The 24,584-nt window shown below is 40.0% G+C and overlaps 1 long non-coding RNA gene across 1 annotated transcript in view; it reads left to right on the top strand.

Moving 5' to 3' along the window:
- Window positions 1–24,584, top strand: part of LOC116598331 — a 217,074-nt gene that overhangs the window by 3,331 nt on the left and 189,159 nt on the right. Inside the window, exon 2 of the long non-coding RNA XR_004289038.1 lies at window positions 15,813–15,953. This is a non-coding gene — a long non-coding RNA (uncharacterized LOC116598331). The remainder of the gene's footprint in view (window positions 1–15,812; window positions 15,954–24,584) is intronic.

Below are 24,584 nucleotides of genomic sequence, written 5' to 3'. Positions count from 1 at the left end.
ACACCCCACGGTCAGATGGTTTTTCTTCATGAAATAGGGGACGTTAGGTGACCAGATTCAGGCCCCACATCAGGCCAGGCACAGTTTCGTAGGAGCAGAAAGCTCTTGTATCTATCTGATTTTCAATCCAAATGTATTTGGAGAAGGTGGGGTCTTGATATTTCTCTTCCTTCTTGCCCTCTGGGTTGAATTTCAGTCCTGCAGTGAAACAGATGACTGCAGAAAATGACCATCGTTTTTTTTTCATGTGCATTTGCATGTAAACACTTATTTGTAAAGACTTAATTGCTAATACCTGCTACCAAAACTGGCCAATGAGACTGTCAAGCACAGATGTACCAAATTTTCTTGATTCTAGGATATACTCTCATGAACACTGCCCTCCTCAATTTTACTTTTTAAAAACGGAATCATGTTTGATTTATTTAAAGAACTGTTGACCACCCCTCCTAAAAAGCTATCTTAAATCTAGGTTGTTTCCTGTGATCAGTGGCCTTTTTGAATTGAGGAAGTGTTCTAGGAAATACTTTATTTTTGTTTTATACATTTTCCACATCTGGATGCTGAAAAAGTTCCCTCTCCTACTACATCCATGCCTTCTCTGGGGCTACTGGTGTCTCAGAAGTTACCCCAGCAGAAAGGTTTTGCCTCCATGGACAAAGAGGCAGGAGGTTGCAGGTAATAAAGCATGAGGCCCTGCTAGACTTGTTGACAGTAGCTTATGACAAACAGCCACCTCTCCAGGTACAGGCACTTGTGGAAGTCTCTCTTCTCCTTTTCCCTGATGTCTAATGACTAACCGACGCTCATCAGCTGACTTGGGTCAGAACAAACCAGAGGGTCTGCCAGCCCGTTTTAAGCACAGCTGTACTATGTTAGCAGTAGGAAATTTTCTAAAACAATGCAAATACTTGATTAGTGATTTCATTAATGAATATAGTCTGAGTCATTATCTCCCTTTTTTGTTTTCCAGAACCTACTGTTTCTTCTTAAAGCTTTTAGGGGGTGAAGGACAGAAGGTAGGCAATAGAATCATTGTTCTCTAGTTTAGCACTTCTCAAATTTTAAGGCACATAAGAATTATGGGGGAATCTGTTTAATTTTTTAAGTTTTTGTTTAGATTATAGTTTGTTCACATACAGTGTGATATTGGTTTCAGGAGTAGAATTCAGTGATTCATCACTTACATATAACATCCGGTGCTCATCACAAGTGCCCTCCTTAATACTGATCACCCATTTGGCCCATCCCCTAACGTCCCCTCCAGCAGCCTTCAGTTAGTTCTCTATGGTTAAGAGTCTCTTATGGTTTGCCTTCCTCTCTCTTTTTTTCTGCTTCCCCTAGGTTCATCTATTTTGTTTCTTAAATTCCACATATGAGTGAAATCACATAGTATTTGTTTTTCTCCGACTATGTATTTTGCTTAGTGTAGTACACTAATACTATACTAATCTACACTAGATCCATGGCTGGATCTAGATTTCATTCTTTTTGATGGTTGAGAAATATTCCATTGAATATATATACAAACCACATCTTCCTTATCCATACATCAGTTGATGAGTGTTTGGGCTGTTTCCAGAATTGGGCTATTGTTGATAATGCTGCTATAAACATTGAGGTGCGTAAGCCCTTTTGAAGATTTTATTTATTTATTTGACAGAGAGAGAGAGGGAGAGAGAATGCATATGAACAGAGGCAGAGGGAGAGGGAGAAGCAGGCTTCCCACTGAGCAAGAAGCCCAATGTGAGACTCAGTCCCAGGACCCTGGGATCATGACCTGAGCCGAAGGCAGCCGCTTAACTGACTGAGCCACCCAGGCATCCAGCATAAGCCCTTTTGAATCAGTACTTTTGTATCCTTTGGATAAATACCCAGTAGTACAATTGCTGGGTGATAGGGTAGTATTTTAAGATTTTTTAAAAAATTTATTTGACAGACAGAGATCACAAGCAGGCAGAGAGGCAGGCAGAAAGAGAGAGAGGAGGAAGCAGGCTCTCCGCCGAGCAGAGAGCCGATGAAGGGCTCGATCCCAGGACCCTGGGACCACAACCCAAGCTGAAGGCAGAGGACCAACCCACCGAGCCACCCAGGTGCCCTGATTGGATAGTATTTTAAACTTTTTTGAGGATTTTAAAATTTAATGTATTTTTAACTTTTTGAGGAACCTCTGTACTGTTTTCCAGAGTGGCTGCACCAGTTGGATTCCCACCAATAATGTAAGAGGGTGCCCCTTTCTCCACATCCTTGGGAACATCTGTTGTTTCCTGTGTTCTTAATTTTAGCCATTCTGACAGACGTGAGGTAGTAACTCATCATGGTTTTAATTTGTATTTTCTTGATGATGAGTGATGTTGAGCATCTTTTCACATGTCTGTTGGCCATCTATTTGTCTTCTTTGAAAAAAAGCCTATTTATGTCTTCTGCCGATTTCTTAACTGGATTATTTGGTTTTTGAGTGTTGAGTTTGATAAGCTCTTTAAGATTTTGGATACTAGGGACGCCTGGGTGGCTCAGTTGGTTAAGCAGCTGCCTTCAGCTCAGGTCATGATCCCAGCGTCCTAGGATCGAGTCCCACATCGGGCTCCTTGCTCGGCAGGGAACCTGCTTCTCCCTCTGTCTCTGCCTGCCATTCTGTCTGCCTGTGCTTGCTCGCTCTCCCTCTCTCTCTCTTCGGACAAATAAATAAAATCTTTAAAAAAAAAAAAAGATTTTGGATACTATCCCTTTATCAGAGATGTCTTTTGCAACTAGCCTCTCCCATTCCATAGATTGCCTTTTAATTTTGTTGATTGTTTCCTTTGCTATGTAGAAGCTTTTTTTTTTTTTTTTAATATTTATTTATTTATTTTAGAAAGAGAAAGAGTGGGAGGGAAGGGCAGAGGGAGAGGGAGAGAGAAACTCAAGCATACTCTGTGCTGAGTGTGGAGCCCTACTCAGGGCTCGATCCTGCGACCCTGAGATCATGACCTGAATGGAAACCAAAAGCTGAATGGTCAACTGACTGAGCCATCCAGGTGCCCCTAAAAGCTTTCTTTTTTTTTTTTTTTAAATTTATTTTACCCTAAAACTTTTTATGTTGATGAAGTCCCCAATAGTTTATTTTTGCTTTTGTTTCATGGGGGTATCTTGTTAAAATGCAGATTCTGATTTAGCAAATCTGGGAGTGGGGTGGTAAGAGCTGAGGTTCTGCTATGTTGCAGAGCTCCTAGGTGGTAACATTGCTGTTGGTCTTTGGACCACACCGAGTAACAAGGCCCTTGTTAATTTTTATCTCTTTCCCGTTTCAAGCTGACTCATGTCAGTAGGATTAAGAATACCTCTAATCTGATCTGCAGGCACTGTCAGAAATGAAAAAAGAGTAAGTAATGATACTAAGCCCATGGGAAATCATGAGGTCATGGATCCTATCTTCTGAATTAACAATTAAGTTTGGTAAGCCATGACTTTGAATTCTAACGTAATGCAGTGCAAAATTTTGAGAAAAGAACTGTAGTGTGCACAAATGCAGAGAACAGAATTCAAGCATATCTGCTTTTTCTTAGAAGATGGCAAAGCAATTGTTTATTTAAGGTCATTATTAATATTTATTGGCAAGTATCATGTTCTCTACTGCATGTAAGTAGGAATCTGGTGGGGACTACCTGAGAACTTATGTAGCAATTCTTCCGGCTCTGAATCATCTGCATACTTTACCTTTATCTTCACTACTAGGAATCCTGTCTAATTATTGCTTATGCAAAGGGATGAATCTTCCTTGGTATGAAGAAATTTGGGGTGTCTCTTGAATTTTTTCAGGACAGCTATTTTTGGTACTTCTCTACTAAGTTTTTGGACCTTTAATTTGGTTTATTATGTTGCTTTGGATCTGTTATTATTTCCACAATTTCTGTTTTCTTGGGTAAACTATCAATTCATTATAACTGTTGGTCATTTCTTCTATTTTATAGGACTGGAAAATGGAAGTGAATTGTAAACTTGTCAGGTCCAATCTCCTCCTTGAATTTCTACAAGCCAGCCTCTGCTTGAAACACATTGAATGATGAGGATTTTAGTATGTTACATTCTATCCTGGAACACCTCTGTTAGGAAGTTTTTCCTAATTTCAGTCAACAGTTGTCTCTCTGTGGCTTTTGTGCACTGGCCTGGTTTTACTCACTGGAAGCAATTCCTTTGTCTTGAATAGAATATGGATATAACACATATTGTTTAATAACTGATTTGTTCATGCCCAGCCCTTGGGGGTTACCAGTACCTTTGGAGTTTCCTCGTGCAGCAGGGTAGTCTTCAACGTCTGGCTCAAAGAATAAACCTGGGGCGAGGCTAAGAGTGGCACTGCCAGCCAGAGCGTGAGTCAGGAGAAGGCAGGACAGTCACTGCCCACAAGTCCTTTCTGTTGCTTCATTCCAGGAGCTTGAGATTTTCTGCATTTCTTTCTCACTTTCAACCTGACTTAAGCCTTCGATGAAATTCAGGATAAGAATTTATGATTACTCATGAATTTTCACACAACCACATCATTGGATAGGAATCTTAGAAATGATTCCAATTTCCAAAATAGTTATCTTTTCTTTAGTTATCACCTAAAACAAAATTTAAAACTGGCAAATTTGGACTCCAGTCTTCCTCTCCTATGCTCCTTTCAGGACCATTCTACCTTTCCTATTTGATGTTCCACAGTTGACCTGATATGTAAGGCTCCCCAACAGGCAGGATCAACCTATGGTTTTGGGCCCTTCACTACCTCTTCTCTTCCTTTTCTCCTCACCAAAACCTACCTGTCCAGTGTGTGATTCTCTCAGCAGCTGGTTTTATCCAATATGACCTTGTCTCTTAATGTGTTTTGGTCCCTTAACAACACTTGGTAATGTGTAAGAAAACTCTTGTTTATTTTCCTGTCTCAGCACAATAATTCCTAAATCCAGTCAAACACATGTCTTCCAATGGCCCCTACGTGGTAGTTTTTTAGTGGGGAGGGATAGAATTCATGATAAGATCAAAGATGAAAAATTGTTTTGGCTCCCTTAGTACAATATCTTGCTTTCTCAGAAATAGCAGCAAGGTGCCTTAGTTACCCAACTCTCATTAGAACATGCTATGCTTCTTGTGCCAGAATTACTGAAACTGTTCCTCTCCTGAACAATACAAAACACACACACATACACACATATACTCAGGAGCACAATTCTTTTTAATTGGCACTAGATAGGATATATTAGTATCCCCCCCTCCATAAGAAATGGGGGGCCCCTTAGTACAACTGTGTATCATTTATCTCCTCATTGTATGGTACTAGTTCTGTTCTCTATAAACAGTACTAACAATAAGTCTTACTGCTTGGGGTTATTGATTACAGCTACTTTCTTTGTTCCAGGTAGTGTGACTAGGGCTTAACAGGTCTCTCATTTATTGTTCATAAAACCCTGTAGTGTAGAAATGAGAAGGGATTCATAACTACAGATTGTAATAAAGATAAACAAGAAGATAGTATTATGCCAATAGATTTAAAAAGACAGAAATGATCAATGTTCTAGAAAAATGTGACTTACGAAAACTATCCCAAGAAGATATAGAAATAGGAGTACAGTCTTTATCATTAAAGAAATGGAATCGGTTGTTAATAGTTTACTCCTTGGTCCTTCCATAGGACCAGATTGGCTAAACTAAACATGTTTAGTTTGGCTAAACATTCAAGGAACAAATAAACATATACTAATGCCAATTTTATCAAAGAGCAGAAAATAGGGAACATTTTCCAACTGATACAAGGAGACCACCAGAAGGAAAGATTATGAACTGACCACATTTATAAATATATGTGTATAAATAAGCAAAATACTATATGCTCAATATCCCTAATCACCCAGGGAAATGCAAATCAAAACCACAATGAGATATCACCTCACACCTGTCAGAATGGCTAAAATTAAAAAGACAAGCAACAACAAATGTTGGTGAGGATGTGGAGACAAAGGAATTCTCATGCGCTGTTAGTGGAAATGGAAACTGATGCAGCCACTGTGGAAAATAGTATGGAGGTTCCTCAAAAAATAAAGATAGAATTACCATGTGATTCAGTAATTTTGCCCCTGAGTATTTACCCAAAGAAAACAAAAACATGAATTCAAAAAGATCAAAAAGATACATGCACTCCTATGTTTATTGCAGCATTATTTACAATTATTATTGTAAATAATAATTTACATAATTGCATTATTTACAATTGCAAATGTAATTGCAAATAATGCATAATTGCATTATTTACAATTGCCAAGATATGGAAGCAACCCGTGTCCATAGATAAATGTATAAAGAAGGTTGATATATATATATCAACCTTCATTTTATATATATATATATTTATATATATATAAAATGGAATATTATAATGGAATATATATATATATATATAATGGAATATTACTCAGCCATAAAAAGAATGAGATCTTGACATTTACAGCAACATGGATGGACCTATAAGATGTAATGCTAAGAAAATAAGTGAGAGAAAGATAAATACCATTTGTTTCACTCATATGTGGAATTTAAGAAACAAAACAAATGAATAAACAAAGAAAGAAGGGGTGCTGTTAAATACAGAGAACAAACAGGTGACTGCCAGAGGGGAGATAGATGAGGGTATGAGTAAAATAAATAAAGGGAATTAAAGAAAAAAATTGGATTTATCGGAGGAATGCAAACATGGTTTGACATGAAAAAGATTTAGGGAGAAAAACCATGTAATTGTCTCAATAGAACTTGATAAAATTTAATACCTATTTATAATTAAAACTCTTGTAGCCAACTCCAAGCAAAATAGGAATAGAGAAACCTTGCTTAATTAATGAAGGGTGTCTACTAAAAACCCAAGTAAATATTTTTAAGGAGGAATTGTTAAAATATTTTTCAGAAATAAGACAAAGACTCCTTTTGTCAATGGCGGAGGGTGAGGAGAAAGGCTATAGAAATAGAGAAATGGTACCATCTTCATTGAGGTGATGACTCAGTATCAAGCAGATATCAATTCTCCCAAGTTAACTTAGAAATTGCAACAAAAATCTCAGTAGAGTTTTTCCTAGAACTTAATCAGGTAATTGTAAGCTTGATATGAAAGGTCAGAGGTCACTATCAAAAAGAGGAAATGCCCTTCAACAGTTGAATGGATAAAGAAGATGTGGTACATATATACAATGGCATATTATTCAGCCATCAGAAATGATAAATACCCACCATTTGCATCGATGTGGATGGAGCTGGAGGAGATTATGCTAAGTGAAGTAAGTCAAGCAGAGAGACGTCATATGGTTTCACTCTATATAGAACATAAGCAATAGCACGGAGGACCATAGGGGAAGAAAGGTAAATCTGGAGGGGGAGAAATCAGAGAGGGAGATGAACCATGAGACACTGTGGACCCCAGGAAACAATCTGAGGGTTTCAGAGGGGAGGGGAGTGGGGGGAGTGGGTGATGGGTATTGGTATATGGCACATGCTATTATGAGCACTGGGTGTTATACGTAACTAATGAATCATTGAACACTACATCAAAAACTAATGATGTACTATACAGTGGCTAATTGAACATAATAAAAAAAATAAATTTAAAAAAAGAGAGAGACAAGATGGTGGGGAGGGTTGTTGGGATTATTCTACCAGATAAAAACTTATTGTAAAACTGTAAGTGATTAATGTTGTGTGGTGTTGTGGCAGGAATAGACAACAGAGCCCATAGCCCAACTCACAAAGATATGTAAAGTCAGCATATGAGGAATGTGACATTATCAATGTGGAAAGATGGTAGTATTGGGGATAAGTGATACTAGAAAGACTGGTTTTCTGTTTGGAAAAATATATATTCTGTTCTTACCTCATGTTTTAATCCAAAATAAATTCCAGATAAATTATAAATTCAAATATCAAAACTGAATAGTTAAACCTTGTAAAAGAAAATACAGGAGAGGGGCGCCTGGGTGGCACAGTGGGTTAAAACCTCTGCCTTCAGCTCAGGTCATGATCCCAGGGTCCTGGGCTCGAGCCCTGCATCGGGCTCTCTGCTCAGCAGGGAGCCTGCTTCCTCCTCTCTCTCTGCCTGCTTCTCTCTCTACTTGTGATCTCGGTCTATCAAATAAATAAGTAAAATCTTAAAAAAAAAGAAAAGAAAATACAGGAGAAATATTTCTATGATTAGGGCATTTTTTTCTCTTCTTAATGTTTTGATTTTTTGATTTCTAAACAAGAAGAAGGACAGATGAAAAGATTGATAAATGTGATCCATTAAAATAAAAATAAAGCTTCAGGACACAAGAGCAATCACTGTTTGTGAGGATTAAATCTATTAATACATGAAAAGCAGGTTAAGATTTTTACTGTGTGCCTGAACACATAGTAAGTACTACAAAGTATTTGCTATTATTATTACTTTTATAGAGTATATTCCCCCACACTAATTACAATAAAGCTAGTCTTACTGTGTATTTTTTCTCTTCAAGACACACATTTTCTAGATAGGCAGCAAATAATGTAACTAAAGGAAAAGAATATTATCTGAAAAACAGTATGAAAATAAGTGTTTTACTCTTAGACAGACTTGGCTATTATTTTAATACTGGAATATTTTCCATGGGAACCAATCTTCATTTGCATAAACTCTGTAGCTTGTGGTCTTTTCTTGGTAATGCTAACATAGAACAGATTCTTCCTGGTGACTTGTTTTGTGTGCCCAAAAATGTAGTTACTGGCATCTCATAGGAATGTAACTGCTGGCAGCACACACCCCAGCAGGTCTGAGACTGCCCACTGCTGGGAACCAAACTGGTTAGTGTGGAAACCAGCAGACCTCTCTGAATTCACTTTTGACCTGGGTCATTTTACTTTACTTTTTTTTTTTTTCTTTAAGATTTATTTATTTATTTGAGAGAGAGAGAGAGAGAGAGCGTGTAGTGGGAGGGGCAGAGGGAGATAGAGAGAGAATCCCAAGGAGACTCAGTGCTGGGTGCAGAGCTGGATGTAGGGCTTGATCTCATGACCTTGAGATCATGACCTGAGCCGAAACCAAGAGTCAGATTCTCAACCGACTGTGCCACCCAGGCACCCCACATTTTTCTTTTCCATCTAGGTCCTTCCACATTTATCTTTTGCAGGCTGCTAAAATAAACAAGTGAACCCAGTCTATGTTAGACTGCACCCAAATATTGGTATAACCAAAAGACAACACTTGTAGAAATTCTGGAGGTCTTGCATATTCATCATTGACAGATAGAAATCAGAAGATTCTGAGCTTATGGAAAGTAAAGTGTGGCCTTTAAAAAAAAGTCGTTCCTCAAAATATTATTTCTGGCCCCTTAGCTGAGGCCCTAACAAAGGCCATCTCTTTAAAAACCAAGCTCTTCTGCATTACAAATAAAGTATTACCATGCACCCCTTCAGCAGCAGGGAACCATAGCACAGTTCAGAAGGTCAGATGTGACCACAGTATCTCTTGTTATTTCAGAGCTCACATGTGTTTGCCTTGGCGCCATTTCCCTGGCATTTGGTTTCCGTTATTTTTCCACGGACTTGGCTTGCAGGAATCAAGCATATTTTTAAGAATAAGCGAAGTTCATAAAGATGAAGTATTTTGAACTGGTGGTGGCTGGACACAGTGGGTGGGAATGCATGCTTCCCAGCTTACCTTCGGTAGCATGCACTGACCCTGCATATGGCGAATGTGAGTAATAGGGAAGGCAGAGGGCTGTCCCACTCAGCAAGGCTGACCAGCACCTCTCTCTCTCTCCCCAGCCAGACACCAGCTAAGTTCAGCCATCCTGGTTCAGGCTGTCTATTGAAGCCAAAGCTAAGCACTCAGGAGAATGAAGGGCCTCCCTAGATGAAGTGGTTTCCATTTCAGCCTTGGTGACAGCTGATTGTTGTCAACGGTAAAGTACTGTCGTTGGCCCTTTGCTGTGACTTGTTTTGGTTTCTGCTTGGAGCTCTCTCCAGAATGTGTCTGGGAAATAGGCATTCACTCTCTACAAAGCACAGTAAAGATCACTACTGTGTGGTTGCACTGATGGCAGAACTCAGGGTCAGATTTTATCAGTCAGTAGGTGCATGTGGTAGAAGAGGTACGAGACAGGTTGGAAGGGATAGAGTGTCGTGCAGGAGTTCCCAAGCTTGTCTGCACATTGGGATTACCTTAGGAGTTTCAAAAACTACCCACAACTTGTGTTCCACCTCAAGGGGCTGTGCTTTCATTTGTCTGCAGAGTCACCTGGACATTAGAAATTTTAAAATGTCCCCAGGTGATTGGGGAACCTCTGATTTGATGGTGAAGAGCCCAGACTTTGAAGGTGCATAACTTATTTGAGTCCCAACTCCAACATTTAGTAGCTGTGTGACTGACCAAGCCATGAAAGCTTTCTGAGGCTCAGCTTTCTCATCTTTTTTCCTTTCTGTGGTGATGGATATTTAGTATAAACATGCTATTTTTTAATACAAAGAAAATGTTTGATTAATAGAGATCCAGCTAGCAGTGCAAGCTCCACCATTTCCTAGCTCTATACTAGAGAGGTGGAGTGGGAGAGCTACTAGTATGTGTTTTGGACTCATCCTGGTCTGGGTTTGACTCCTAGCTCCATTGCTTGTTCTTAGGTAAGCATATTTACTTCCAGGGCTTCATTCCCTTTGTTGTTAAAATAGAGGTTTTCCCTTACCTTATAGGATTGATATGAGAATTAAATGACATGATACACTTCTCATTTAGGTTAAGTAGTATGAGGTTACCTTCTTTGTGTATGTTAAACATGGTAGAATATCAGCAATTTCATTTGTTTAATCTACTATTAAGTCTTCAAAGTTCTCAATAGTAGTAACTATTATTATTATTACCAATAATCAGTATGACCTTAAGGAAATTACTTTACTTCAGAAGGATTCAGTTTCCCCATCTGTAAAATGGACACATTAAGATTTTGCCTTTTTCGTAGTCTGTTAAAAGGTTTAAATGGGAGGGTGTTTGTGAAATCACTTTGAAGATTATAAAACATTGAGAAAATCATGTTAACTTACGAAATGTTCTTGGAAACTGGATATCTCATGTAAATAATGGTAAATATTCTGGGAAATTCAGAGGGGTGTGTCTATACAGTATGAAGCTTAGTAAGGGAATTGAGTCACATTGAGAAGCTGTTGGTCTTTGGGATTCAGACAGGAAATCATTTTTTAAGCCTACTCTAAATTCAGCACCATTCTGGCATCCAGGAGGACAAAGCAGAGCAGCTCTTGGCTCCTGCCAGGGGCAGAACTGCATTATGATTGAGAAGATGTATTGGGCTATCTGTGTAGGAATATCTAACACTTAGGTAATGCCTACCACATGCCAGACTGCTAACATTCCATGCATGCGCTATGTCATCTCATCCTCTGTGAGGATCCCAGTTTTTCACTGGTGAGGAAAGAGGGGCACAGAGAGGTTAAATAACATGTCTAAGTCACATGGGCACAGGCACAATAATGAAAGACAAACAAGAAATGAGGATAGTGAAAAATGCTTTTGACAATAAATAAAGTCAAAATCATCACAAATAGAAACAAATCTACAGCTCTTTTGTGTTCTTCTATCCTTCACTTTTAATGTAGACCTCTAAACCAGAGCATAAACATTCTTCATAGGGAATGTCTCCTGGCTTAGACTGAGGACTGATGAACCGTAGGTTTTGGTTCTTGACCTCATTTTCATCCCTGACACTTTGGGTGGCCTTGGGTGGGAAAATAACTTCCCATGTCTATAGTTTCTCTGCCTCTAATATGGGTCTAATAATGCCTCCCTTTAAAGCAGTTCGTGGAGGCTAATTATCATAAAGTCATTTTTCGGTGTGTGCTTCTGATCTGCACTGGAAACCCAAAGGGCCACCCAGATTTCAGCCCTGTGGTAATCTTGGCTTCTCTTGGACAGAGACAAGAGTATTGCTTCTTGGTGGGCTTCCAAACTGTCTTGCTGTCTGCTCTTTGCACAGGGCAGTGCCGGATCTCTTTTTTCACGTGCAGCGTTACTTGAAGTAGGTTACCATAAATACCCTGTGGTCAAGGAGTAAGTGATACCATTTATTATAAAGTTACTTGGTAAATATTTTCAACTAATAGGGATCATTAAGGCAGTGATTATGTCACCTGATATGCTCATGATCCAGTGGGGAGAATACTGTTTAACATAGGAAAAACTTACATAGGATTGACTTTCAGTGGAGAGACCGTGGCTCCTATAGATTGTAGGGCCTCCTTCTCCATGTGTGGTCCACAGTCTAGCATGTCACCTGGGAGCTTATCAGAAATGCAGAATCTCAGGCCCCATGCCAACACTAACTGAATCAGATTCTGCATTCGAACACCATCCACAAGTGGGTGGAAGGCCTGCGAAAGCACGAGAAGTACCACCTGCTTGGACAGTAGCAGTGATGATACAGTGTGTGGTGGAGCTGGGAATCCAGCTGAGGTTTCAGATGCCACTGCTCACGTTCTATCCTCTCTGCTGCTCTGTGCCCTCTCAGGTCATGCAGGTAGGGTTTGGTTTATTGCTGAAATGCACTCTCACCTTCTGGTAAGAATTCTGACCATGGCTCCTACAGTGGGGTATGTACTCCTCAATTAAGAAAATGTCTTGATAAAAGCAGCTTTTATCACAGTATTTGTAGTCTTGTTACATTTTTATTTGCTGCCTTTAGTTTTTAAAAATCTCAAGATATTTTCTTATCTGAAAAAACAAAAAGTAAGAGAGAGGTGGTGGGGGGGAGGGTAGGAGGTTAATAGTAGAGGAAGGAAAAGAAAGAGATAAAAGAAGAGAAAGAAGAGGGTGCCGGGGTAGCTCAGTTGGTTAAGCGACTGCCTTTGGCTCAGGTCATGATCCTGGACTCCTGGGATCGAGTCCTGCGTTGGGCTCCCTGCTTGACAGGGAGTCTGCTTCTCCCTCTGACCCTCCGCCTTCTCACGTTCTCTCTTTCTCTCTCTCTCTCTCTCTCTCTCTCACACACACACACACACACACACACACACACTATCTCTCTCAAATAAATAAATAAAATCTTTAAAAAAAGAGAAAGGAGAGAAGAAACAAGCATTTAAAGAAACCAAATATTTAATAGTACACATATCCATCCTAGTTGTGGTGTGTATTCATTTTTTTGGTTAATCTTCAAGGGTAGATGCTTTATGTTTTATTTCAAGCAGAGAAAGACAACTATCATATGATCTCCCTAATATGAGGAAGTGGTGATGCAACATGGGGGCTTAAGTGGGTAGGAGAAGAATAAATGAAACAAGATGGGATTGGGAGGGAGACAAACCATAAGTGACTCTTAATCTCACAAAACAAACTGAGGGTTGCTGGGGGGAGGGGGTTTGGGAGAAGGGGGTGGGATTATGGACACTGGGGAGGGTATGTGCTTTGGTGAGTGCTGTGAAGTGTGTAAACCTGGTGATTCACAGACCTGTACCCCTGGGGATAAAAACATATGTTTATAAAAAATAAAAATAAAAAAAAATTTTTTTAATGGAAATCTTTTTCTAGTAATTGAATAATATCAGTGAAAGTGTATGCCCAATTTTTCCTTTTATTTCTTCCCATTGAGTTTGTTTATTTTATTATGTATGTTAGTCACTATGCAGTACATCATTAGTTTTTGATGCAGTGTTCCACAATTCATTGTTTTCATATAACACCCAGTACCCCGTGCAATACTTGCCCTCCTTAATACCTATCATTGAGCTAAACCATCCCCCCTCTGAAACCCTCAGTCTGTTTCCTGTAGTCCATATAGTCTCTCATGGCTCGTCTCCTCCTCTGATTTCCCCCCTTTCATTTTTCCCTTCCTTCTCCTAATGTCCTTCATGCTCCACATATAAGTGAAACCATAAGCTTTACACCTTAAAGAACTGGAGAAAGAACAACAAATAAAGCCTAAGCCAAGCAGAAGAGAAATAATTAAGATGAGAGGAGAGATCAATGAATTAGAAGCCAGAAATACAGTAGAGCAGATCAACGAAACTAGAAGCTATTTCTTTGAAAGAATTAATAAGACCGACAAGCTACTGGCCAGGCTTATCCAAAAGAAAAGAGAAAGAACCCAAATTAATAAAGTTACGAATTAATAAAGGGAAGAGATCACAACTAACAACAAGGAAATAGAAATAATTATTAGAAATTATCATCAATAACTATACACCAATAAATTAATCATCCTGGGGAAGTGGATGCCTTCCTGGAAATCTGTAAACTACCAAGACTGAAGCAGAAAGAAACTGACAATCTGAATAGACCAATAACCAGTAATGAAAGTGAAGCAGTGATCAAAAACCTCCCACAAGGGACGCCTGGGTGGCTCAGTTGGTTAAGCAGCTGCCTTCAGCTCAGGTCATGATCCCAGCATCCTGGGATCGAGTCCCACATCGGGCTCCTTGTTCCGCAGGGAGCCTGCTTCTCCCTCTGACTCTGCCTGCCACTCTGTCTGCCTGTGCTCGCTCTCGCTTGCTCTCTCTCTGACAAATAAATAAATAAAATCTTAAAAAAAAACAAAAAACAAAAAAACCTCCCACAAAACAAGAGTCCAGGTCCTGATGGATTCCCAGGAGAATTCTACCAAACATTCAAAGAAGAAATAATACCTCTTTTCCTGAAGCTGCTTCAAAAAAATAGAAACAGAAGGAAAACTTCCAAACTCATTCTATATGAGGCCAGCATTACCTTGGTCCCCAAACCAGGCAGACACCTCATCAAAAAGGAGAATTATAGACCAATATTTAGACCAGCTCTTTTCTGCTCTTCTATCCTTCACTTTTAATGTAGACTTCCAAATCAGAGCATAAACATTCTTCAGAGAAAATGTCTCCTGGCTTAGACTGAGGGCTGATGAACCATAGGTTTTGGTTCTTGACCTCATTTTCATCCCTGACACTTTGGGTGGCCTTGGATTGGAAAATAACTTCCCATGTCTATAGTTTCTCCACCTCTAATATGGGTCTAATAATGCCTCCCTTAAATCATGTCATGGAGGCTAATTATCATAAAGTCATCCATAAAATGATGCCAAAATTCTCAATTAGATCCTAGCTAAGAAGATCCAACAATACATTAAAAGGGTTATCTATCATGACCAGGTGGGATTTACTCCTGGGATGTAAGGGTGGTTCAACACTTGCAAATCAATCAGTCTGATAGAACACATTAATCGGAGAAGAGACAAGAGCCATATGACCCTCTCAATTGATGCAGAAAAAGCATTTGACAAAATACAGTATCCTTTCCTGATTAAAACTCTTCAGAGTGTAAGGATAGAGGGAACATTCCTCAATTTCATGAAAACCATCTATGAAAAACCCACAGCAAATGTCATTCTTAATGGGAAAAGATGAGAGCCTTTCCCTTCAGATCAGGAACATGACAAGGATGCCCATTCTCGCCACTCTTGTTCAACATAGTACTAGAAGTCCTAGCAAGAGCAATCAGACAACAAAAAGAAATAAAAGGTATTAAAATTAGCAAAAAAGAAGACAAACTGTCTTTCTTCATAGTTGACATGATAATTTAACCATGTCTTTAACCCAAAAGACTCCACCCTAAAATTACTATGACTGAACTTACTTATTTTTATAGACTATTAGGGTAAGCAAGCCATGATGAAGTACCCCAAAATCTTCCTGTCGTTCTGACTTGGTTTTGATTGTTAGACTCATGAAGCAGCACATAGCTGTTACATTTATTCCTTTTAAAGATAACTTGCACTATAGCCAGAATGATCTTTGAAAAATGCAAGTTTGAACTCTTGATAAATTATTTTTTCTAGGCATCAGTGACTGTTATCATGAAAAGACAAACAAGCAGGTATTATATCCCTCCTAATGGAACTGTCACCTGGAAAAAACTCTTGCCAAAAAGATAGAAGCTGAATTTCATCAAGATTCAGTACCTAATTACCAATGTACAGGTAATGTAGAAATCACTTAACTGTCAACTGGGCCTTTTTGGAATGTGTGTTCTTGGGTCAGTGTGTCTTGGAATCTAGCTGCCATGCATGTTATGAGAAGCTCAAATCACATGGAGAAGCTACATGTATTCACTTTGGTTGACAGCTCCAGCTGTGCTCCCAGCTGATGGTTGTCATCAGCTGTCAGCATGCAAATGCACCATCTTGGACATCCAGCTAACACATGATTACAACTGCATGAGAGATCCCAAATAAGAACAACCTACCTGATCCTGATCCCTGTCAACTCATACAACCAAGAGAGTTAATAAGTATTTTGAGGCACTAAGTTTCAGATGATTTTTTTTTAATATTTTATTTGTTTATTTGACAGCTAGAGAGAGAGCATAAGTAAGCAGAGTGGCAGGGAGAGGGGCAGAGAGAAAAGCAGGCTCTCTGCTGAGAGCCCGATGTGGGGTTCGATCCCAGGACCCCGGAACCATGACCCGAGCCGAAGGCAGCCGCTTAACCAACTGAGCCACCCGGGCGCCCCTCGGATGATTTTTTAAATAGTGTTATGGACTGACTATTGTCCACTCCCCATTCATTATGTTGAAGCCCTAATCCCCATATGATGGCATTAGGAGTGGGGTCTTTGGGTAGTAATTAGGTTTAGATGAAGTAATGAAGACAAACCCCCATGATGAGTTTAGTGTCCTTAGAAGAAGGCGAGAGACCAGAGCTCATTCTGTCTCCCTGTCTATGTGAAGACAAAGTGAGAAGGTAGCCTCCTCCAAGTCAGGAAATGGTTCTCACCAGGAACTGAATCTTCCTGCTCAGTGTGTGTGTGTGTGTGTGTGTGTGTGTGTGTGTGTGTATTTTTTCAGGTGAGCTATGATAAAAAGTTTGAAAGTCACTGGATTGGACTAGGAGACTCTGTTATAAGTCTGTGAGTGATTGACCAACAGTTGTGAAAATAAAGTAATTAGGGATATTATTGCAGTGGAACACCTTTGGAATGGAAACAACCTTCTGGTGCTACAGGCAGTGGGGGTGGAGCTGCTTCTTCCCACTTATGCCAAAGAAAGCAATTGAACCCATACTTATTTTCTTCTTCTCTAGCCTAACTTAACTTAATGCATTTTTCTTCTTCCATTCTTATCTCTCTCTTCTTTTCTTTTTCCTCTTCCCTTTTCCCCTTCTTTCTTTCCCCTTCCACTTTCCTCTCAGTCTATCCCCTTATATTTTCTCCTCTATTCCCCTCTTTTTCTACTTTTCTTTACACCATGTTGCTTTTGGGGTACATATTTAATTGGGAAGCTTTCCTTCATGTCAGCATTAAAAATATCTAAGATATCCTTAAGCCTTTAAAATACATGCTAGAGGCTTTTTGTACTCAAAATGTGGCCCATTGGCCAGCAGCCTCAGCGTCACTTGGGAGCTTTTTAGACTGTAGACTCTCAGGCCTGTGCCAGACTTACTGCATGTTAACAAGACCCTACGTTCAAGTACGAGAAGCACTGCTATTGCACTCATCATCTTAAAACAACCCTTTGAAAATCTGTCACCAACATGGCCATGGAAGGTACTCCTCTCTTTGGAAAATAGATGGGGTTAGAGGTGCGGCAGGTGTATATATCTGAGGGCTTGGATGCCTGGAATGGGAGATGGTAGCTTTCCCTGGGACTCTGGACATAACATGTTTAGTCATAGAGGCAAATGTCTGGCCGTCCTGATAAATATCAGGTCTTTTCTTGTTTGTCAGGGAATGCTGGATGATTTGGTTTGTGGTTTCAGGACATATTGTACGTTGTTAGAGACCAGCTGGAGGACATGTTGGTTGGTTTCAGTTGGCTCAGAAAGGGACGTCATTCCACTTGTTTTCTTTGGGAAAAATGGAGTGAGTTGGAGGTCATCCACAGAGAATGCATCTGTTATAAGAAGGATGGCAAGTTCTGGATTTTCTGGGACCATCCCAAGTTAATTAATACCTGCTTCCCAGAAAAATTGATAGCATCCACTTTCACTAAATTGATAGTATCTACTTTCACTAAATTGATAGTATCTACTTTTACTTACCCCAGGGGGGAGCAGACCTTTCTTAAGGACTGGTTAAAAATGAATCTAACAAGCTGGAGAGATAAACACCTTAGATTCTATTTGTTGCCAAGGCACGAGGCCAGGAAAAAAACTTCCCCTCAGTCAATAGCCCGGACACTAGATATTTGGAGGCATTTTGGTCACCTGGAATGTTTTGAGCAATTCCCAGATTGGTGCTTGTTCCAAGATTATCCTTTGTCAGCTTGGTCTAAACTTTGACTTGTCCAGTCATGGTTGTCTTTCTTGTTATACTGCCTCAACCTGGGTCCAGATCATTTGTTTTTTACTTCCTTGACCTTCTCTTGCCACCCACAACACAATGAACAGTGCATTTCTGTGAATCTTAGGTGACTTCTTTGGCCTTAATGTCTCCTGACTCATACTTAGGATAGAGGAGATCGTGTTCCAAGTGGTTGAAATTCCTTGCACTCTGGATTGGAAATAGAAGGCTAATGTATTAGTGGTAGCAAGGAGGAAAAACATACCAATTTATTTATACCAATTTATTTCATTGAAATTCTGAAACTAAAACTAGATTTGACACCAGATGGTTAAGAGTGGGAAGATGAAGAGCTATCAAGACATAAGCTTTCTAGAATTCCCCAACATATTAATTCTCAATTTTTCCCAGTGCATTTCAAGGGCCATAAAGTAGGTCACATAAAGCAGATCCAAAGCTCTAGGCTCTGTAACTCTTCTTTGCTCTTGGCTCCTGCATATTTAAGGTGGGGCTCAGAAAATGCTTTTTCTCCTCCTGTTCCATCCAGAAGCTACTAGGCAAACATTCTGGTGGTGCTAATGGAATTTCAGAGCTGAGTTTTGTTTGTCAGTCCTGGGGCAGGACCTAGCAGATCTGGGGTGAAGGAGCATAAACAGGTGGGCTCTGAGGGGTGTCCACACTTGGCTGGAATGTATTGTGATGCTGTCTTGGGGAACTGGTATTTGTTTTTCCAGTCGTGCTTAGTCCTGGGAGGTGTTAGATTTCTTTAAAGCCTTCATGACTCATGACCCCAGGAGAGCTCATTTTCCACTCCCTACCTCCTCAAACCTATTTGCCTTGCTCTTCAAAATGAACATAGCAAAATCTCTTAGAGTGGTCACTTATTGAAAGGATAACTTGGGGAAAGCACTTTGTAAGCTCAAAAGCACCACACAGTTTGGAGGAGGGATTGTCATTCTGAGGAATTTGTGGAGGTTGATTTTCTATACATTTTCAAATGAAAAAACAGGGCTTATCTTTCAAAAAGGTCCCATTGGATGCTTTTTTCCTTCTTCCACACTTGCTACCAAAATGTTTGCAATTACTTTCTGAGCCAGTTTTGGAGACACTTTAGAGATTTGGTCTCTGTCAAGTTTCACTTCATTTTTGACCTTATCACCCCTGTTTGACTTGGTCTCCAGGCTCGTTCATCAGACTTGATACAAAATGCCAGTTGGCTTTTCCGACAATCAGAACTTCCCTCTGAAGGTTGTAGTTTTGCCGTTATTGAAGAGCTCCACTAGAACATACTGAGACTTTTCAGGCAAGTTCCAAAGAGGAGTTTTAGAAATTCACTGAATTATTGCTATGTCTTTGGGATAATGGTCCAGCTTGTAAGAGGTGACTAGTATGGAAGGCAGTACTTACTTGGAATATATACACGCAGAACAATAAATCTATACCAAAGATCTCAAGTCATTTCTCAACATTTTCCTAGTTTATTAATACACTGTTTTTTAAATTTGTTGTTTTTGTTTATTGGTTTTGGCAGGAGTAGTCAGTAAAGAACCAGGAGTTTTTTTGCTAACTCATTTATTAATAAATAAATCCATCCATTCATTCAGTTAAAATCTGGTTGGCATTTCACTTTCAATGGTAAAGAAGACATGGTCACTACCCTCATTCAAATGGGAGATAGTTGATCATTAATCAAAGAACCACCCAAATAAATGTAAACAAAATGAAACCTAATATGCTAGGTGCTAAGGAGGAGAGGAATCTATAGGGAGCTTAGAGAGAGGTTGAAGGACAACTCTCCTGCTCAGGAAAGGTCTGGAGTGGGAATAAAATTCATCTGGCAGAGGGGAGGGAAGTGCAGGAGTTTTCCAGCTAGCAGGGCAGCTTATGTACACCTCCACAGCAGAAGAGATGCTGGAGGGGTGAAGGAACAGAAAGAAGTCCAGTGTGGCTGTATCTCAGAGCATGGCAAGAAATGAGGATGAAAAGAGCATATGGGGCCTTGTAGGTAGGGGGGAACACAGGATTTATTGTCCAAATGGAAGCACTGGTGAGAGTAAAATGAGGGGTTTTTGATAATAACCACAACAGTCATAAGTCCCAACTATCTTGGGCAAAGCAGGACATATGCTCCCCTTACTTCAAGACCATGCTAGGGATTTTGGTCTTCATCCTAAAAGGAATGCTAAGCAGCCTTTTAAGGTTGGGATGAAATGAGGACATGATCAGATCCGCATTTCGAAAAGCCCTTTCCAGGTACACTGTACAGACAGGAATGGCAGTCATTCCCTTAAATGCCAAGAGTCCTGGTTTGATTCGGATAAATCATCTTTATGCTCCAACCTCCTTTCTCTGCTCCCATCCTAGTGCTCAGCCCACATCTGTGTAGCAGCTGCAGAACTGGGATTCCAGAGGCTCTGGCTAATTTGTAGAATTATGAGGACGGTGCCTGGCAAGGGAGTGTTCCCATTAGTGCTGCTCATGTTCACATTGTAAGCTTGATGCCTTCCACATGCTCATGTTTTATTCTGATCCTCCTAGGGCCAGGCCAGTAATTAACTCTTTGGAGGAATTGGGCCCAACCTAGGGTCTTTCATTGCTAAAATTTTTGTAAAAACGGGGCCTGGGCATGAAGAGCAATAGGAAGAAGGTCTTGAATCCACAAAGTGCTTTGTTCACATGCCAGTCTCTCTTCTAGAATCTGTCTCTTGAAGAGGTGCAGAGTTGGAAGGGGGTTTACGAGATTAGAATCCGATCGAGGAGTGGTCATCCCAGCAAAGAAGGGATGCACCAGGCACCTCGTGCACACTTCCTCCTAGGATGCGGCCTGGCTTTGCTCACTTCTCTCCATCTGCATTTCTACCACAATGGGCTGAGCCCACATCTTCTCTCCCCTAGACCACTGCAGTAGTCTCCTAACGGGCCTGCTGCTTCTTGTTCGGCCTCTCTCTAACCCATGCTCCATACTGCCATCAGACTGCTCTTCTAATAGCAAAACTCAGTCAAGGCCGTCCCTGTTTAAGGCTCTCCAGCGACTTCTCATTGCCTTTTGGTTAAAAACCTGCTCTTCTTACCATGCCCACAAAGCCCGTTGGCTGCCTATTTCTCAAAGGTTCTCACTCACCATCTCCCTCCTTACACACTAGGTTCCAGCACCATTTGCCTTCTTTTGTTTTTTCCAAACACACACAGTTATGCCCCAGAGCAGTTGCCTGGAACGCTCTTGCCATTTCTGTTTACGTAACTGGCTCCTGCTCATGCTTTAGTCTCTGTTCAAGTGTCAAGTACATGGAAAGGTTTTTCTTGGCCATCTGTTTACAGTGCATCCCTCTTACTAATCTTTATCTCAGGCCCTTTAATTGTTTATAACACAGAGTTTGTAAAATTTTTTTTTTAGCTTATTTGATTGTTTTGTTTTGTTTCATCTTCCCTCTTTGGCGCCCTTAGGGCCACCCTGAGGTGGGCATCATGCTCACCTCTTTTACCACCATATCCTCAGTGCCTAGCAAGACACTCACACCTAGTAAGTGTGCTCAATAAATACTTATGGAGGGGCGCCTGGGTGGCTCAGTGGGTTAAGCCTCTGCCTTTGGCTCAGGTCATGATCTCAGGGTCCTGGGATCTAACCCTGCACTGGGCTCCCTGATGAGTAAGGAGTCTGCTTCTCTGTCTGCCTCTACCCCTCCCCCTGACTCATGCTTTCTCACTCTCAAATAAATAAATAAAAGATTAAAAAGTACATATTTATGGAAAGAATTAACAAATGACAGTGGATTATTTTTGTTTGACAGATTTGTTTTTATTCTATGTGTTGTGAGGTAATTTTTAAAAATTTGGGCCTTAGAGTCCTGGTTATCTTTTATGATAGTTCTATTTGAAATTCCCTTTCCATAATAAAGACCCTCAGCCCCCAGTCTGGCCCCAGATATTTCATAACATGATCTTGTTTATTCTAAAGCTTCTTTTCTCTAGTAGAAACACTCTTAGTCATTTTAACTCTCACTCTGTGAAATGCTGTCCTGTTTGAGTCATCCTATTATTCTTTCACCCTATCAGATTTTTTTTGGATTCAGAATTGGTCATCTACCATAGTTGTTATGCCTCCATCTCATGGGCCACTTACACATTTGATAAATATGCTAGCTACGTCCTTTTCCAACTCACAAGCAAATATGTTGATTGTCCCTAGAGAGGGTCCTTTTCTTTAGGCACTGATAACTTAAGGAGCCCATGGAAAAAATTAGCGACCCTTGTATTAAATAGAAAGTAAAGAGCTAAATGCTTCAACCAAGAAACATATTTTTCTGTAGCTGTCTAAATGACATTCCAACTGGATGTGTTGCTGCCTTCCTATACTCAACCTATTTGAAAGATTTGTAAATTATGATATATGATACTTGGCCACTTACATGGTGGTTTTGAAGGCTATGAGAAACATAAGATGATTCAGTTATGTGATATACAGCAAATGGAAAAAGGACAATGCAAAGTTATATTATGAGCAAATTTTCTTCTCTTTCGAAATATGTGGTTTTACATTTATAATGAAAAACATACATTTATAAAAAGACTTTACTACATCACTGTTCTAAAAATCAGTGCTTTCTATTAAGGAACCTCCTATTCTGACAGAAATAGGGATTAGGAGATGTCCTGTAAGTAACTGAAGGCATACAGTCTTTGGGGGTTTGGAATAATCAACCCTTGTCTGTCTTGATCACCCAAAGGGGTTAAAAATATGTTTGCATCTCATTTTCTAAGTTTGTGGCTTTCTGTCTTTTAAATGATACTGATAATGTTTTTCTATGAAGTTTATTTTTAGGAAAAAATATGAAATAAAGTTTTTTAAAATTCCTCTTTTCTGTTACCTTTCCTCTGTCCTTTGATAATGACATCATAGTGTCCTTATGACAGCCACCTCTTTAAGTTCAGACCTTGTCTTCAGCTCTCTTGACCTACGCTGAAGCTTACCTTACCTCTCTTGAATACTATTTACTTATATATCCCATCGCTATGCTATTATGGTTATATCCTTGACTCCAAAAGTAATATTAATTATTATCCTAATCTGTAAAGGTCAGAAAAATATAAAGAAGACCATCACCCACTGCTCAAACACCCAGAGAAAGCCCCTCTATTTAATAAAAAACATATATTAGAAATCCATTTGGTTTATGGAGTTTATGGGTGGTAATACCTTAGTTCCTTCTTCCCCTGTGGTTACTCTTTTTCATTCTAAACTAAGTAGTCTTTATATTCCTGAATTTCAAGGAGTGGCTATTAGTGGACATTTTATTTACTGTCACGGAGCTGCCAGAGCATTTTCTTAGCTTTCTTCAAATGAAACCAGCAAGGCAGGCACTTACTCCACTTTCTTGGAAATGCTTCCCTTCTCAAGATCCCATGTGGAGAAGATGCAACTTAATACTCTTCCCCTATTTCTTCATTCATTTACTCATCCCAGTCCTCATTTCCCACTCCCAGGCAGCTCTCCAGCTCCCAGTGATGTTTATTAGGGACAGGCCACCCAGCTAGTCTCAGTCTTCTCTGATGAATTCCTATTATATTTTATCATCTCTTCTACTTGCCTTTTTCCAGCCTTGTATTTTCCTTATTTTTTCTTATAAAGAAGGCCTGCCTTTCATCCAGACATGACTCCAAGGGCCAGATCTATGGCTTACACAGGAAAATTTCATTTAATCAGAATGCTTGAGTACCTCAGAGCTGGTGTGTTTTACTGTAAATGTATTACTCAAGATTAACCGGAATCCCCCCCCAACCCCCAGAATACATCTAAAACAACTCCAGTCTTCTTTCATGTTCTATAATAAAGACTATAGAATATCTGAGATTTTCCAGTACTTTTTGAAGTACATGCAGTTTCAGCACTCTGGAAAGGGTTCTTATGGCCAAAATTGAACTCTTGAAGCAAGAATATAGGATTCAGGCGCCTGGGTGGCTCAGTGGGTTAAGCCTCTGCCTTTAGCTTAGGTCATGGTCTCAGAGTCCTGGGATCGAGGCCCGCATCGGGCTCTCTGCTCAGCAGGGAGCCTGCTTCCCCGCCCCCCCCCCCCCGCCTGCCTCTCTGCCTACTTCTGATCTCTCCCTCTGTCAAATAAATAAAATCTTAAAAAAAAAAAAAAGAATATGGGATTCAAGTTTGCATCATTTCTCTCATTCTTTATTCCCAAGACTTGACCTTTGGTCATCAGCCACATCTGAGGTATCTAAGTGAACAATGAAAGTGATGATGAAAGACGATGGCAGTGAGGCAGAGCATCTCAAAGTCATGGCAGGAGCTCCTCCTGTGATTAGGAGGGATATTAGGACAGCAG

This window comes from Mustela erminea, chromosome 9 (genome assembly GCF_009829155.1).
Source record: "Mustela erminea isolate mMusErm1 chromosome 9, mMusErm1.Pri, whole genome shotgun sequence".
Taxonomy (NCBI): Eukaryota; Metazoa; Chordata; class Mammalia; order Carnivora; family Mustelidae; genus Mustela; species Mustela erminea.
The sequence above is the reverse complement of the archived record's forward strand: the minus strand, read 5'-3'. Positions and strand labels throughout refer to the sequence as shown.